The sequence below is a fragment of the Aquarana catesbeiana genome, linkage group LG10, assembly GCF_042186555.1.
Source record: "Aquarana catesbeiana isolate 2022-GZ linkage group LG10, ASM4218655v1, whole genome shotgun sequence".
Taxonomy (NCBI): domain Eukaryota; kingdom Metazoa; phylum Chordata; class Amphibia; order Anura; family Ranidae; genus Aquarana; species Aquarana catesbeiana.
This window is the reverse complement of record NC_133333.1, coordinates 39,679,609-39,698,036: the sequence shown is the minus strand read 5'-3', so window position 1 is coordinate 39,698,036 and position 18,428 is coordinate 39,679,609. Positions and strand designations below refer to the sequence as shown.

Sequence of the window (18,428 nt, the reverse complement as noted above, 5' to 3'; positions counted from 1 at the left end):
TCAGTTCTGCAGAAGTGAAAGGAGCATGCTGATAGAAAGTCTGCTGCTTCTACTTTCATTGTCCATGACCCCTTGACTAAGTACTGTGGGTGGGGCGAAATGCGCCAGTGGCGTGGCCTGGGAGGAGCCAGGATGAAGCCGTTTTGACTCTTATACTATATACTCGGACTGCTTCTTTGGAGTGCGGAGCTTCCTTCCCTCCTACTTTCATTGTCCAGTCACAGGCTGGGAGAGGAGCAAGGCCTGTAGTGTTTCTGAACTGTCGCAGAAAAAACAGATCTCTTTGTAAATTGCATAGCTAGAATTTAACAGGAACTTAAAGTGTTACTAAACCCAGGAGCCTGCATTCACCATATCTGGTCTCCCACCATACACAGAACATGGATATGCAATTATTTTAGTAAATATACTGCTAAATACCTTTTCTCATCAGCAGTATATAGCAGTCTTGTGACTTCTATCAGTGTCTGGTTAAAGCTTGTAGGAGGAGTTTTCATTTTCCCACGATTGTCCTATCAGAATGCAGGATCCCTGACCCTCTGTCTGGGCAGTGCTGATTGGCCCTGTGCTGATCATATGCACCCTCCCAAGAAAAAAAAAACCTCTCTAGCAATCAGTGGCGGCCGCTCCATTAGGGGCGCAGGGGCGCCACCCCCCTAATCCATGCACACGGCCCCTAATCTACATGCAGGGTGCCAGATGCATACAATTTTCAATTGTTTTTTTTTTTTCTTTGAAGCACATGATTAGAGCCTGAGGCTCTAATTGGCTTCAAAAATGGGTGGGCTCGAGGCGCAGAGCACTATGCCCTGAGCCCACCCAGTTGTGTGACAACAGCGAATTAATATTCGCTGTTGCCCTCCTGCTTCTCCTCCCGGACAAACAGAAAGCGGGTCTTAAGACCTGATTGGCCCAGAGGAGAAGCGACCATATTGGCCACTGAGGAGGAGATGCAGGGGGAAGCCGCCGAGAAGGAGATGCAGGGGGAAGCCGCCAAAGCTGCCGACGATCTAGATGGGATAAGTGCAGGACTGGTGGGTGGCTGGACAAGCAACGGGGGTGGTGGTGGTTGGTTTGCCAATCAACTGAGCAACAGGGGAGGTTTTGACTGACGGACCAACCGACCGAACCGGTGGGGGGGGTGGTTTGTTTGACGCCCCCCGAAAAAAATGGAGCACCAGCCACCACTGCTACCATAACACACCAAACTGAGCATGTGCAGCCTGTCCGCTGGCTCTGTATTTTCAGAAAATATATTGGGGACGGTGGAAGGAGGAGAGGATCAGAGAAGACAGGATCAACCAGCTTTTTTACTCTATGCGGAGGATTAAACCCTTAGGTTCCATAATGAGTATAACAAGCATGCTTTACTACATATACAGACTGATTTTACTGTTGTGGGTTTAGTAACACTTTAACTTCATATTTTTTTTCCCCCTTTTACCTTGACAGCTGGAATGTCCTACAACAGCATAATCACCCACCCAGCAAATCCAGCACCCTGGGGTGTAAGCTGATGATCTTTTCTTCTGATGTCATCGGGAGATCGGATGTCTCTTCTAGGTTCATTGAGGTGACAACCCAATGGTGGAGATTGCCTGAAGCCTCCTGGGTTTGACATCAGTATCTCAGGAGGCTTTGGGGGAAGGTACTGTATGTCATTCTCACTTATGCGCGAAAGTCAGAAGTGGTCAGCCAGGACCTACAAGCCAAGAAAGGTAACCTCTAAATCTCCAAATTTCTTTCTTTTTTTTCTTTTTTTTTTTTTGCTGCAGCAGTCTGGCTTCCTATTAGAGGGTGGCTACATTTGTTTTCCATGGTCCCCCTGTACATTCTGTAGGACCGTAGACACCCTCTCTTGTTTGCTTCCAAGATGGACTATGGACTATGGGATAGAGCAGTGCATATGATTACAACTAGCATACTCTTCTCATATTCTTCTCGTTCCAAACATATGGAAGTAAGGGGGAAAGGGAGAGGTTTGGGAGCTCATGGAGGACATTAAGGAGGCAGAAAAACACAGCAAGAAACAATTTCATGAAAAACAACTTTGGAGAATAAGGATATCATTTAGTGGTGTTTTTTTTTTTATCTACCTGGAGTTCAGCTTTAAATACAATCCTTTGGCAAGTATAACAGCTCTTATGTATGTATTCATTCTATGTATTTAGCTGTTTGCCTTTATCCTCCCCATTGCTCTCCCATGACCAGACAGCCCCTGAAATACCCCATACATTTAGGTATAGGAGGTGCATGTCACCTTTACACAGACTGTATATCTAATAAATGTTGAAAAAAAAACTATACATCCACTTTCTGTATTGGATATTGTAAATGGTATTCTCATGAGACCACATTGTTTATAATATCTGTGCACTGGGGTATGTGAAACTGATAGAGTGTCAAGTGGAGGAACAGCATTGCTGTGAAAATATAATACATAACTTCCTCATTTTCATTTCAAGGAGAAAGCAGCAGAGACTGAGAAGATTAAACTTGGGAGGGACGCTCAGGAATGGACATGATATCACAGTGAAGGTATGGGATGTACACCCTTCTTAAATTTACCTTGATAGCTTAGGGCAGCCCTTCTCAACCAGGGTTCTGTGGAACTCTAATGTTCCTTCAGGGGTTGCTAGGGTTTCTTGAGGTGTGAATGATTGACCTCCTATTTGATGGCGCTTGCATAATTCTGGGGTCAAGGAGGGTATTCTGACCACCACTATATGGGCATTCTTTCCACTGGCCACCAATGTAAGGAAATTGTTTCCACTGACTCCTAATGTAAGGGGTATTCTTTCCACTGGCTACCAATGTAAAAGGGGCATTTCTCCCACTCACCCCCAATGAACTTTTTGCCCCTTACGTTTTGGCAGGGGTTCCCTGAGATCGAAAAATAATTTTAAGGGTTCCCTTAGGGTAAGTAAATATTCTTTCCACTGGCCACCAACGTAAGGGGCAATCTTTGAACTGGTCAAAAATGTAAGGGGCATTTTTTTGACTGAACCCAAATGTAAGGGGTATTCTTTCCACTGGCCACCAACGTACGGAACATTATTTCCACTCGCCACCAGTGTATGAGGCATTTTACCCATTCAGCCCCAATAAATTGCTTTTAGTAGGGGTTCCCTGAGATCGATAAATTATTTTAAGTGTTCCCTTAGGGTAAACAAGGTTGGGAAAGACTGGCATAGAAGGTGTATTTTTGTTCACAAAAAGCATCCCAGTTTACATTAACAGTTCCCAACTGTCTCTCTTGTGGAACCAAATGTCTCTATCTTCTCTTCTCCATAGATGACCCTCTTTTAGGTGTGATGTATCAGTGTAAGTTAATGCTCTATTGTTAACATGCTGGGTCCAGGCTTTAATGAGCTGTAGGGTATTTATGAGATCCATAGCCTATGCCCAAGCCATGTACATAAACGGATGGGACTAATACACATCACTTGAATATACTCATTAAGGCATATGTTTTGTTCCAGTTCTATTATACGCAAACTGTATGCTTGATTTAAGTCAAAATTTACTGAATTGAATGACTGTTTGTCCATGTTCTATACAGTTTACACAGTGTATGTTAGTATGTACAAAACAGATAATTTCTGCACCAACTCAGGCAATTTATCTATATAATACTTTGTTTATTTGTTATATCATTTATGCCTATATGTACAACAAATGATCTTACTGATTAGGGATCCCAGGACCCCTCACTCCTACCAGGCACTGTGGTATTTCCTTTAACCTACAGACTGGAATGATATGCACATTGGTGTGCAGCACTGTATTAATATAAAACCACTTGTACGTTTTTTTTCCTGAATATGCAGTAGCATTTGGGTTTCTAGGTAGCGCCAATTAACCCCTTTTTCTCCTAGTTTATGCATAATTAGTAGAGTATCCTTGTGAAAGCTCTATATAGGGGATTCAGCAACCTGTGTTTGTACCATATAGACCCATCCTAAGCGCAGTTTCTTTTCGTGTTGCTATTTATTGTTAATATTGCTATATAATAATGCCCACCTTCTAAATAACTGTATAGTTGTCTTGTGAGGAATAGTAAAAGGAAAACTAAACAGTGTACAAAACAGCTGTGTGTTAAGCAATCAGCACTTTGTGTAAAACAGAAAAGTAGATCACCCAAAATGATGTTGGAACAAAACCCACCAATAGATCTATTTCTTGAAGATCATGTGGACATGGCAGGCAATGCACTTTGGGACATGTACAGTAGAACACAAGATGTAAGACAGAGAACAATGTTCAAATAGATAACCATCATGATTAAAGTGTATGTAATGTATCCACTGTATATATCTATTTAGTTATATCCATCCTTCAACAAATCTATGAGCCAGTTCCACGGGCACCATGTCTGATACACTTGGAAGCCTTTTTCCATAGGTTTCTGGCAATTTTTAACAAGGCAGGTTGTTAGGTCTTTACTCAACCTTACCTTATTACTCTGTATGGGACTGGAATGCAGAATGAGATAGCACATATGCTTAGCCAATCTATACACACATACTAGGGTCAATTTAGAAACCAATAAGAACATGCAAACTCCATGCAGATAGTGTTCTGGCTGAGCTCTGAAGCAAAGAACCCAGTGCTAACTACTAGGCCACCAGGCCAACCCAAATGAAGCATATCTAAATCAAAAATGGAATATATTGCAGGCAGTGTTTAGATGTGGTAGCTGTATTAGTTTTCACTTCCAAGTAAAGAACATCGTCAGCAAGTACAGAAAATACCTGTTGCTCCTGCCAGACATTAACTATCTTTGTCACTTCATGCCAGCTGAAAATATGGCATTAAGAACTTTACCCCTTTTGCGAAATCTACTAGTCCCATCAATCCACCATATAATGGAAATAAAGGCAGACATGTTTGAGGTCCAGTGTATGACAGCCATGGCTGCCCCAATAGATACATCGGAGAAATAAGACATGAAGGAAGTGCGTTATTTTCAGGATCACTTGGTGAAATTAAAGAGGGAAAGCCTTGAAATAAACTAAGACAGTCACTATATCTAATGCAATATATTACATTGTTACCTTTGGGTTTAAATACAGTTTAAGACCCATTTAACTATGTAATGTTTGGAATAAGCAATGGTCACACACATAGTTTATTTCAAATTCTTCAGTGTGTTGAAGTCCACATAACCCCTTATTGGTTCAAAGGGAATCTGTACTACCATCACATTAGGGAAAGTAACAAGCTCATTACACACAACAAGAGGCCTGCTGCTACCATTGCCACACTCCACCACTACCAAAGCAGCAAATGTTGACTTTTTCAAAGTCGGTATTTGCATAGAGCTAGGTAAGCCCCCCTGATCAGTCCTAGCTATAGGGCTCTTAGGAACATGATATTGCATTGTGGGATGCAGTGTATGGTGTACATGCCTGCACCATATCTGGAAATACCAGGTTTTTGTACCTCCAGGTATCTAATGGTGGCTGCTGTAAAGTTTATTAGTTTCTTTACTTTAAGTAGGCTTAGTACAGGACTACTTTAAAGGTTACAGTGTGGGGTGGATCCCACTTGTCTTGAGAACATGCCGGAGGTGATCCCAGATAAACTGGTTTTCCCAGTTAGGCCCCATTCACACAGGCTTTCCGATCAAGTCCGCCTGTCAGTTTTTCAGGCAGACCTGATCGGAGCCTCCATTCACTCCTATTGAGTGGCAGATGTCAGTGGAGACATGTCCGCTGACACCTGCTGCTATCTAATCTGATCCTGTCCGCGAATTCCAGACAGATTGTGACCCTATTTTCCATCTATCTTCATCTGATGGATCGGATGAGATGGGATCGGATGAAAAAGGACAGGCGGTCCGTTTTCATCCGATCTCCGTATAAAGGAGAGTGAGCTCTGACAGGTCCGTCTCAGCACAGTGTAAGGACAGGACCTGTCATCCGCCTGTTCAGGGGGATCAGTGGATCAATCCCTCGCTGAGCAAAGCACAATCCGCAAGGCGGATCGCCCGTGTGAAAGGACCCTAAGTAGGGATACCAGTTTATCCATGGAGTTACAGACATACACCATGTGGCCGATTTACTAAAAGAGTAAATTATGCCCACTTTTTTCACTAGAAAATAGGGTGAAGCTGTGTTGACTCCATTCATGTACAAGCAAAATTCAAAAATTATTTTTTTTCATTCACCTTGCACGTGTAGTACGTGAGTATTCCTAATTTTCACCAAATTCACTAAATAAAGTAGAAATTCCTTTATAAAGTGAAAGTTACTTTGTAAAGTGAACATACTACTGTATACTCCTTTAGTATGTAGCAAGGTCCCGGGCCTCCAGAAGCCTAATGGTGACCTCCAGAGTCAGGGACAGCTGACATCCTTCTGTGCAGAGGGGGTTACGAGGCACAGTGGGTGTAATGCAAGGTACATTCATGGGCGCCAGACACTTCTTGGATGCAAATAGATTTATTGCCTCTTAAACAGAACTGTGGGAGAGAGGGTTTAGGGCCAGGACACCCTTTAGTAGTTGCAATGTTAATTGGCAGACTCCGAGGCTTCTATAGGTAGACAGCCATGCAGGGAAAGGCACCCAGTCTCCATGTGTAGACACGCTGTCTCCTATGACAACAATCTTGAACAGTTTCTAACAAAGGTTACAATGAACTCTTTCACTTCCTCTACAATCTCCTATTGTAGATATTCACTCAACTGAGCTCCCAGTCTCTCTCACTAGACTTGCTGATCCACTGCCACTGGATCTCCTGAGCTCTTCCAACCTTCTCTCTCAGTATCTTCCTCAAGCGTCACCCCCGCTTCCCTGCTGGGACCCTATCTTGGCATCCAAGATACTCCTCAAGGCTCACCCCACTGGCCTGCTCGGTCCCTGGCTTGGCACACAAGGCTGCTCTGCAAGCGTCACCTACGGTGGCTGGGTCCCTGGCTTGACACCTGCTGAAGTTTCCCAATTCTTCACCGTCCCTGGTTGGCAAGAATACTGATCTGGTTCTTGCTTCAGCTACTCACAGTGGTCCCTGGTAATAAGGCGGATGGTCCCTTAGTGGCAACAGCTTCCCCTCTACCTCCGACCATGACAGGTTCTCCGGCCGGCAGAACCGTTACTTCTGGTTGGACTGCAAGCCGCAGTCCCAACCCTATGCTGCTCTCTTTCTTCTGGATAGACCCTCAGACAGCCTAGCAGCCAGATGTCCCTGGGATAGGCCTCAGGCTCTGGCCTAGCAGCCTGGGGCAGTACAACACACATCCACCCAGACAGTCTTCCAGATGGCACAGAACCCCAATCACCTGACCTCACCCAAATATATAGGTTCTCCCAGCAGGCCAAGGGACCAAAGAAGATCCCTGCCCATTGGCTGAGATACCCTATCTGTTCCTAATATGTTTCCTTGCAATGCCCTTGTCTTATCTAATGCCACCAGATACCCAGCCATCTAGTGACAGAAGAAAGAAGGGCAGAAATTCCAGAATTAGGGTGGAATCAATCGATCTCTTATCAACTGGCCAAGGCGATTATACCTGGCAGGTAAATTTACTAGCAACCCTGCCTAAACATCATGGAGCTACAAGTAAATTAACCACTTTTGTCTAAAAGCTTGTAAACATCTGACCATCACCTATATGAGCCAAAACTGTGGGCATTAATACAGACTTAGTCCACCTTTGGCATCTGTACGAACCTCGACTCTTCTGGAAAGGTGTCTGTAGGAATCTCATTCAGCCATAGTGCACCCCACATAGGAGCCACTGGTAAATAGGGATCCCCCACCTTGCACATCCAGGCAACTGAATTTCCACAGGCACACTTGAGTCAGGAATACAGTCTCCAGCAACTTTGTTTTGTTTGTTTATTAGGGGAATTGAACTTGGATGGGAAAGGGATTATTATAGGATGCCCACTTGACTGGAACAAAAGTCTCTGCGGGGACACTTCAACTATATACACTCTCTATATACACTCCTCTTCCTCCAGCATATCACTTGCTTGCAGAACAAAAATCTGGGATCTGAGGGCCGCAAACCACCACAACCACAGCTCAGGGTTGTGGGGAAGAGGCCCTTTTCTCCATCAACATGGGGACAAGGTGCTTTTCTGCTCAAAGCTCCCCATCCCATGTGGAGGGTATGTGGCTTGGTATGGTTCAGGGATGGGGGGGCGCTTGCTCATCCCCCCTTTTCCTGGCCTGCCAGGCTGCATGCTTGGATAAGGGTCTGGTATGGATTTGGGGGGGGGGCCCCATGCCATTTTTTTTTGTTTTTCTGGCGTGGGGTTCCCAGCAAAATCCATACCAGACCCGAAAGGGCCTGGTATGCATCGGGGGAGACCCCACTCTGTTTTTTTTCCATAATTTTTATTAGCCGGCATGTTTTTATTACATTCAGCTGTCATCTGTTGTTAAAAATGCGGCGGCCAACTTCCCAGCCAGCTCCCTAGCAACCAGCTCAATGCAATAAAGTACTGCATGAAAATCGAACAAACACCACATTCGTTACTTAACTCAAAATTCTTAGTGAGCTTCACTTTCAAAACTTATTTAATGCAAGAGCTATTTTAATGCATTTTTTTTGTTGTTAATTGACTGTTAGTGAATTTACCCCCAGGTTCCCATGTTGGATTAGAAGACATGGATTGTTTAGTTCATCCTAAAGATGTTCATTAGAGGCCAGGAATCTGTGCAGGTCACTTTAGTTTCTTTAAGCCAAGCTCAAACCATGGCTTCATGGAGCTGGCTTTATGCACAGGGGCACAGCCATGATAGAACATCAATGACCTTTCCCGATAACAAGGCTTGAAGTGCACAAATGTTGATAATTCCTTTGTATGTTGTAGCATTAACAGTACCCTTCAATGGAAATGCCTGTACTCAATAAATTGGAGAGATGTTCACAAAGGTTTGGCCATATAGCATATCTAAGGCTGGCCATACACGGTTTGAATCCTGGCCTGTTCCTGCTGATTCAAACCGTTAATAGGCAGGCTGAATGTACCAAGTTGATCGATCGTTCAACTTGTGTACAACCAGCCTGCTGGATTCTCTTGTGAATATTGGTAGCGGCTGCTATAGTCGCTAACGATAATCACTGTCTTCTCCTGGCGGGGACAGGTTGTCCCACCAGGAGAAGACAATAGCAGGAGGGATTGTCTGCATTGATAGGGGAATTAAGCAAATTTCTTCCTGAAACCCGTGGTTGTAAGAAACAAATTTGCTCTGTGTATGGCCAGCCTAGGTTATATAGGCTCAGAGTTTAATTAGATTTGGACCATACCTTAACTACTTTTTATCAACACAAAACCCCTGTAATACCAAGTAATTAAAGAAATCATTTAGCAACTCTTCCAGTAAAAGTTAACTTGAGCTGAACTGACTTGTGTATGGTGGCAAATTGCATACCTTGTTAATCTTAAAAGGGATTCCATCGCATAACAAATATAGTCCCAAGCTTAGCTCCTGCATTAAAAGACTTGGAATTCTTACAGTATCTCTCTGTTGGACACCAAATCCAAACTCCATCATCTTCAAGCAGTGCTGCCTCCAGTAAAATTTTCAACGGTCAACACTTCTGAGAATGTCAAATGCCTCTGTGCCCCACTGCGCACTGTGGTTCTTACTGCCAGCCCCTATGTCACTACAGAAAATAGTAGTGACACAGGGGTCCTTGGGAGAAACCATGGAGGGCAACAGGGGTCGTAGGCATTTGACGCACCTGGATTTCTCGAATGATGAAGACTTTGCTGGAGGTTGTACTGTTTGAAAAAAATTATGTTCAGGCTTCAAACACATCTTCTGTGCCCCTTTATGTGACATAAAGCCTAGGCAAAGATCACATCATGTCTGGCTAACAGTGAAATCGTGGCTTTTTCATCTTACCAGAGACTGTATTGCTTTCAATCAGACCTTGTCCAGAAGACTTGTTGTTAGATGAAAGAATCAGCAAGGCACAACAGGCAGAGCCTGTATGTGTAATGAGCAAATAAGGCTACCCCATGTAAATGCAAATATAGCAACCTGGTCCTAAACAGGGCTGCTAATAAACCTAGTTATGCTAGGTGGTAACTAGCCTGGCTAATTGGTAGGGTGATCCACTGACTTTTGCCCTAAACCTGAATTTGGTGCACCTCTCTCTTCTGTCACTAAGTGGCATTGCCGCCTGTGGCATTAGAATGACAAGGGCATTGTGAATTCCGATTAGGAGTGGATAGGTTGTCCCAGCCAATTGGTAAAAGTCTCTTTGGTCCCATGGCCTGCAGAGAGAGCCTATTTATTCGGGAGGAGTCAGGTGATTGGGGTTCTGTGCCACCTGGATGGCTGTCTGGTTGGACATGTGTTGCATTGCTCCCAGAGGCCTATCCAGGAACACCTGGCTGCTCGGCTGTCTGAGGCCTATCCAGGACTATGGAAAGCAGCGCGTGGTTGGGGCTTCAGGTCGGGAGCCTAACCAAGTTGCAGAGGTTCAGCCAGATGGGAAACTGAATGTTGCCAGAGGTGAAGGGGAATGTTGCCAGAGGCAAGTGAGGATCAAGGTCAGAGATAAAGGGGAAACAGTTGCCACCAAGGGACAACCACTCCTGTTATCAGAGGCCAGTGCATGAAGTCTGAAGAAGTTCCAGAGCAGCCTTTTTCACTAGCTGGGGTCAGTGAAGAAGTGGGAAATCTTCAGCAAAGTCAAGTCAGGGATCCAGCGGGTAGCATGGGTGAAGCTTGAGGAGTATACAGCGGGTTAGCTGTGGAAGAGCTCAGGGGATCCAGTGACGGCTGGGGTGTTTGAAGTCTAGTGAGAGACTGGGCGCTCAGTGTGAAGATTTATAGTGGGATACTGTAAGATGTGAGAGAAGATCTACAACGAGATACCGTGAGTTATGTGTGCAGATCTATATTGACTGTTGAACGTTCAGTTGCTATAGGAGACAACGGTTGCTACACGATACAGATTGCTGCATTCAGCTTAAAAGCCCTTGTTCTGTATTGCTGTCTGCCTAGTTCTATTGTTGTCTGCGGAGTTTGCCTTAATTGCTATTGCATTTGACTAAGAGTGTCCTGTGCTCTAAACCCTTTCTCCCCAACGTTCCTGTTAAGAGAAATAAAACTCTCTCTCTGTTCATTTTTACAAAAAGTGACTGGCGCCCAATCTTTTTCACCTTGCACCACACCCACTATGCCTAGTAACCTGCACCCTGAGGAGGAATGTCAGCTCTCCCTGGCTCTGGGGGGTCACCATCAGGCCCTTGGAAGTCGGGGAGACCTCTACACATACTATACATACTGTAGAAACAAGATTTTAAACCATTAACAAGCACTAATATGGTTATTTACATACTGCCCCTTCACAGTTACATAGTTACATAGTTACATAGTAGGTGAGGTTGAACAAAGACACAAGTCCATTAAGTCCAACCTATGTGTGTGATTATATGTCAGTATTACATTGTATATCCCTGTATGTTGTGATTGTTCAGGTGCTTATCTAATAGTTTTTTTAAACCATCGATGCCCCCCGCTGAAACCACCGCCTGTGGAAGGGAATTCCACATCCTTGCCGCTCTTACAGTAAAGAACCCTCTACGCAGTTTAAGGTTAAACCTCTTTTCTTCTAATTTTAATGAGTGGCCACATGTCTCATTAAACTCCTTTCCACGAAAAAGTTTTATCCCTATTGTGGGGTGACCAGTATGGTATTTGTACATTGAAATTATATCCACTCTCAAGTGTCTCTTCTCCAGAGAGAATAAGTTCAGTGCTCGCAACCTTTCTTCATAACTAATAGACCCTTTATTAGCTTTGTTGCCCTTCTTTGTACTCGCTCCATTTCCAGTACATCATTCCTGAGGACTGGTGCCCAGAACTGGACAGCATACTCTAGGTGCGGCCGGACCAAAGTCTTGTAGAGTGGGAGAATTATTGCATTATCTCTGGAGTTAATCCCCTTTTTAATGTATGCCAATATTCTGTTTGCTTTGTTAGCAGCAGCTTGGCATTGCATGCCATTGCTGAGCCTATCATCTACTAGGACCCCCAGGTCCTTTTCCATCCTAGATTTCCCCAGAGATTCTCCCCCTAGTGAGTAGATTGCATTCATATTTTTGCCACCCAAATGTATTATTTTACATTTTTCTACATTAAACCTCATTTGCCATGTAGTTGTCCACCCCATTAATTTGTTCAGATCTTCTTGCAACGTGTCCACATCCTGCGAAGAAGTTATTGCCCTGCTTAGCTTAGTATCGTCCGCAAATACTGAGATTGAGCTGTTTATACCATCCTCCAGGTTGTTTATGAATAAATTAAATAGGATTGGTCCCAGGACAGAACCCTGAGGGACCCCACTTTCCACCCTGGATCATTCCGAGTACTCCCCATTTATCACTACCCTCTGCACTTGCCCTTGTAGCCAGTTTTCAATCCATATACTCACCCTATGGTCCATGCCGACAGACCTTAGTTTGTACAGTAAATGTTTATGGGGAACTGTACCAAATGCTTTTGCAAAATCCAGATACACCACGTCTAAGGGCCTTCCTTTATCTAGATGGCAGCTCACTTACTCATAGAAGGTTAATAGATTGGTTTGGCAAGAATGATTCTTCATGAATCCATGCTGATTACTGCTAATGATACCGTTATCATTACTAAAATCTTGTATATAATCCCTTATCATCGCCTCCAAGAGCTTGCATACTATTGATGTTAGGCTAACTGGTCTGTAATTCCCAGGGATGTATCTTGGCCCTTTTTTGAATATTGGTGCTACATTGGCTTTTCTCCAATCAGCTGGTACCATTCCAGTCAGTAGACTGTTCGTAAAAATTAGGAACAATGGTCTGGTAATTACTTTACTGAGTTCCCTAAGTACCCTCGGGTGCAAGCCATCTGGTCCCGGTGACTTATTAATTAGGGTTGTCCCGATACCGATACTAGTATCGGTATCGGCACCGATACCGAGCATTTGCCCAAGTACTTGTACTCGGGCAAATGCTCCCGATGCTTCTGCTGATACCTGTACAGTCAGCGGTGATTGGCGCGTGGGGGAGTTACAAGCTTCTCCCCCCGCGGCTTTCAGCTGCTTTGTGACATACAGCGGTGATTGGTGCTTGTAACTCCCCCACACGCGATCACCGCTGACTGTCACCTCATCCTCCATGCCCCCTCCATTCCTCTGTCCCCTTCCGCTGTCCCCCTCCGTTCCTCTGTCCCCCTCCGTTGTCCCCCTCAATTCCTCTGTCCCCCTCCATTGTCCCCCTCCATTCCTCTGTCCCCCTCCGCTGTCCCCCTCCGTTCCTCTGTCCCCCTCCGTTCCGCTGTTCCTCTTACTTCCTCTGTCCCCCTCCGTTCTGCTGTCCATCTCCGCTGTCCCCCTCCGTTGTGCTGTCCCTCTCCGCTGTGTGAATAGACAGAGTCAGCTGACTCTGTCCATTCACATAACTGAAACATTGTAATCTCCTGTGATTACGATGTCTCAGTTTATGAATGGAGAGGAGCCGCTGTCTTCTCTCCATTCATTCTCAGTGCAGCTGAGGCTGCAGAGAAAGGAACTGGGGAATCTCTATCCTCGGTCTCTTTCTCTGTCTCAAGGGGGAGATATCAGGGGTCTGTTAAGACCCCTGATATCTCACCAAAGCCCCCCAACTGGAATGCACTGGCTAATGCCCTTATTTAATATGCTCTTAAAGCATACCCACCTCTCCTCCGTGTACTTTGCTCCTAAGATTTTATCCCACTTTATATCTTCTAGCAAGAATCGTAGTTTAGGAAAGTTGGCTCTTTTGAAATTCATTGTCTTTGTATTCCTCTTATGTTTCCTATTTGTGTGATTTATACTGAAGCCAATTGACCTGTGATCGCTGTTTCCTAAATTGCCCCGTATTTCCACATTTCCACAGGTCTGTATTGTTGGTAATCAGTAGATCCAGTAAAGCTTTGTTTCTAGTTGGTGCGTCTACCATCTGACCCATGAAATTGTCCTGTAAAACATTTAGAACATTTGTCTGCTACCTACCACATGTTCCTGGAGCGCGTAGTAAGCGGGTGCTGTAGTAGATACCAGCTGGAGACTGATGACACCATAAATCAAAGTATATATCGCCAGTACAACATAGATTGTCAAAATTAACATTGAAGCATTTATTTGTGAAGGTCACATCACAGCGTTTTGTGGCCACGCAGGTCCCCTTCGTCAGGCATATGATCACAAGCCTGACAAAGAGATCCTGGGTGGCCCCAAAGCATTAAACTATATCGTTGTGATGTGACCCTCTTAAATAAACATTTACTAATTAATTCTGATGATCCACGGTGTGCTGGTAATATATTTTTTAACTACTGACCGGACTACAGAACACATCCCCTTATGCTACGAAGAGAAAAAGTTGTTCTGTAGTCCAACAGCAGAGAATTGGGCATGACTGAAAATATTGCTTGGGTATTTTGTGCAGTAGAGGCAGCATTGTCAATTTACTACAGGATGTAAAAAGATCAATTAAAAAAAACAAAAAACTTTGTGGTGCTGCAGCCCCTGAACTCAGTACCCATTGGGACAGGTGCAGTAGTCTATGCCAGGATATACGCTGTACATACTGTACTGTAAATCAACCTTTTTCAACCAGGGGGCCTTGAGGTTTCTTCAGAGGGTGATTTGGCAAAGTGCTTAAAAATTGCCCCAAAATTGTATACAAGCTGGTTGGTGGATGAAACCTTCCTTTTAGTTGCACAAAGCCACAGGTTTTCATTGTACAGCATTATAACCTTCTAGCTGCCAACCTCCTAATGACCAATGACATCATCAGTTGATAAGGCGGATGTCAGTTGCCTGCATATCATCCTTGTTTGACCCTCCCTTGCCTCTCTGTATCAGCTTTGGGGTCTCATTGGCTAAGTGATGGAGAAAAACTAAGGTTGAAGAGAAACATTGGAATACTAGTCATTGCCAGTTTACAAAAGTGTATTTGCTTTGGAAGAATAAAACACCTCTAACGTTGGGTGTCCTGCATGTTTTGATGTTGCTGAATTATGTTAGACTATTAGAATAGTTTTTAAATTTTAGAATGGGGTGCCCCAGGACAGTTCATAATTTTGAAGGGTGCCTCGAGACTGTCCATAATTTTAAAGGGTGCTTTGCCTCAAAAAAGGTTGAGATACACTGCCTTAGACAAACATAGAAAATCCGATATCCACTTGACTGATGATAAAATAGTTCAAGCTTTATCCAATATCCATCAAGACATAAAACTATCCCTCCTATAAAAAAATTTACGTGTTTTTGCCCAACCTTAGGGCTTTAGTCATTATGACTAAGGCACTAAGGTTGGGGCAGAAATGCGTCAATTTTTTTTTTTTTTTAATATGATGGATACCCTGTTTCCCCGAAAATAAGACCTAGCGTGATTGTCAGTGATGGCTGCAATATAAGCCCTACCCCCCAAATAAGCCCTACCCTGTTTCCCCGAAAATAAGCCCTACCCTGAAAATAAGACCTACAAGGACTTTAACTAGGGCTTATTTGGGGGGTAGGGCTTATATTGCAGCCATCACCGACAATCACGCTAGGTCTTATTTTCAGGGAAACAGGGTACCTTTTGAGTAAAGCTTGAACTATTTTATCATCAGTCAAGTGGATGGCGGATTTTCTACTTTCTTCGTGTAAGAAGATCAGTAGATTTAGGGCAGGATCAACGTGTATTTTATAGAGACAAAACATGGGAAAATGTGTATCTATTGCAGAGATGTACTGAATATCATTTTTATCTATTTTTGCCAAGACATACGTCACCTGATCTCTTCTTTGGCAAGTACTCAATATCTAAAGATCAAATGATCTTTTTAAGTATCTTCTGTACAATACGCATCTATATAGTACAACTGTAGCCTCTTGCAATGGGACTATATGATGGCATGTTTTGAAGAATGTATATCAAAGGGCTCACCGAAAGATCATAAATAAAATGGAAATTCCCTGAAAAAACTTGCATGACAAGGCAAGAACAATTGAGTCCTGTCCGTGATACTTTTTTTATTTGCACGAACATCCAAATTTTCAGGAAAAGCTTTCAGTGTACAGTATGTCCCCTTCTTCAAGGTCCAAGCAGTACTAATACAAAAGTAGAATGTGAATTAGTAGTTTGTGTTTTCTTTTTTGCATTTTTTTTTTCAGTGATTGTGTTACATAACATTCTGCTAAAACTTTTGTACTCAGTTGTTCTTGTTGCAAGTGCACTAATATGGCTACAGTCACTTCATGCACGACAAGACAGAGATGTACTATTCTGAACAGTGTTAAACTACAGGAAGCCAAAAGCTTAAATTGCAGCAATTCCCGCTTCCTACTTTTGCATCAATAAATCCTCTAATTAACCAGAAGCGAAGAAGACCTGCGTTCAGGAAATCCTGTCCCTGAATGCTCAGTACCCTAAACGGTACAGCATTCAGCCCCCTCCAGCAGTAGCATGCCATAGACTTTGACAGACTGCCTCCCGGAAGACTGAATGCTGCACCTCTCTCCCCAGGCCCGTGTGCAAGGAGCTAAGTCATATGTTGCCTGATACCTGGAAATACTGGTATTTCCTTTGCTGTTGACATCTTAATGGAGAGGTGAAGAGTGAAAGAAAGGTGAACATGTACTGCTGGAGAGCATACCTCCCAACTTTTTGAGATGGGAATGAGGGACACCTATCAGCAAAAGTATGCAGGCATAGGACACACCCCTTGCCACACCCCCTTAAAGGAGAATTGTACAAAAAAAACAAGATTAGTTAAACCCACAAGTGCTTTTTTTTACCACTACTATTCCTTTATATTGGCTTTTGGAATTTACAAATGCAGCCATTTAGAAATCAGATGAAAGGTTTGGCACTGGAAAACATTTTTTGATAGATAAAAAGTGCATTTTATATACAACTATATAGATCAGACCAAAATGAGGGACAAATGAGGAGGAATGAGGGACAGAGGGACATTGCTCCAAATCAGGGACAGTTGGGAACTATGCTGGAGAGGGGAGAATATTATTATTATATTATTATACAGGATTTATATAGTGCCAACAGTTTGCGCAGCGCTTTACAACATGAAGGCAGACATTACAGTTACATTACAATTTGGTACAAGAGGAATCAGAGGGCCCTGCTCGTTAGAGCTTAAAATCTAAAAAGGAAGGGTCAATTGATACAAAAGGTAATAGCTGTGGGGGGGGGGGGTGAGCTGATGGAGGAAGTGAAACAGTGTTAGTTAGAAGCAGGATAGGCTTCTTTGAAGAGAAGGGTCTTCAGGGATCGTCTAAAGATGGATAGATTAGGGGACAGTCGGACTAGGGTTGCCACCTTTTCTACAAGTCAAACCCGAAAACTTCAGCGTCGCACAGCAATTTTTTTTCATAGTATGCATAGATAAACTATGCATAAATGTTGCTATGTTTAAATAATATTTCTAATCATATGAAGTTAATCACAAGAGTCCCCCTTTACATCAGCGTCCACAGAGTTCCCTCTTTACATCAGAGTCCACAGAGTTCCCTCTTTACATCAGAGTCCACAGAGTTCCCTCTTTACATCAGAGTCCACAGAGTTCCCCTTTTACATCATAGTCCACAGACATCCCCTTTACATCATAATCCACAGAGTTCCCCCTTTACATCAGAGTCCACAGAGTTTCCCCTTTACATCTGAACTTGCAGAGTTCCCTTTCACTGTAAGGAGGGACTCTGCAGACGCTGATGTAAGGGAGAACTCTAGGGACTCTAACATAAGAGATGCTCTGGTGTACAAAGAGGACTCTGATGTAAGGGGGAGCTCGGATGTAATGAGTGCTCTGAGAACCCTGATTTACCTTAGCACACTCACTTAGAGGCAGGAGAGAGAATGGGGGAGACTTAGTCCAGTCTGAATAATGTGTCCGGGTCTCAGACAGTCTGAAACCCCGGACGCAGCATTCCAAACCCAAACTGTCTGGGTGAATCCCGAACAGGTGGCAACCCTAAGTCGGACAGATAGGGGTAGGGAGTTCCAAAGGATGGGAGAAGCTCTGGAAAAATCCTGGAGGCGAGCATGGGAGGAGGTGACAAGGAAGCTAGAGAGCAGGAGGTCCTGGGAGGACCGAAGAGAGCGGCTTGGTTGGTATTTGGAGACTAGGTTAGTGATGTAGCTGGGGGCAGAGTTATGGATGGCTTTGTAAATTATTGTTAGTACTTTGAATTTTATTCATTGGGTGAGTGGAAGCCACTGGAGGGATTGGCAGAGAGGGGTGGAGGACACTGAATGGTTGGTAAGGTGGATGAGTCTTGCAGCGGGATTCATTATGGACTGAAGGGGGGATAGTCTATGTAAAGGTAATCCAATGAGGAAGGAGTTGCCGTAGTCGAGGCGAGAGATAACCAGGGAGTGAATTAGAAGCTTGGTGGTGTCATTAGTTAAAAAGGGGCGTATTCTGGAAATGTTGCGGAGGCGGC

General features: G+C 43.9%; 1 protein-coding gene across 3 annotated transcripts in view; it reads left to right on the top strand.

Moving 5' to 3' along the window:
* The first annotated feature begins 2,393 nt into the window (after positions 1 to 2,393).
* LOC141110604 (uncharacterized) overlaps positions 2,394 to 18,428 on the top strand; it is a 36,801-nt gene continuing 20,766 nt past the window's right edge. For 2 of the 3 annotated variants that reach the window (XM_073602041.1, XM_073602040.1), the window contains exon 1: positions 2,394 to 2,538. The gene's annotated coding sequence lies outside the window, so the exon portion shown is untranslated. The remainder of the gene's footprint in view (positions 2,539 to 18,428) is intronic. The other variant, XM_073602042.1, reaches the window with a different exon arrangement.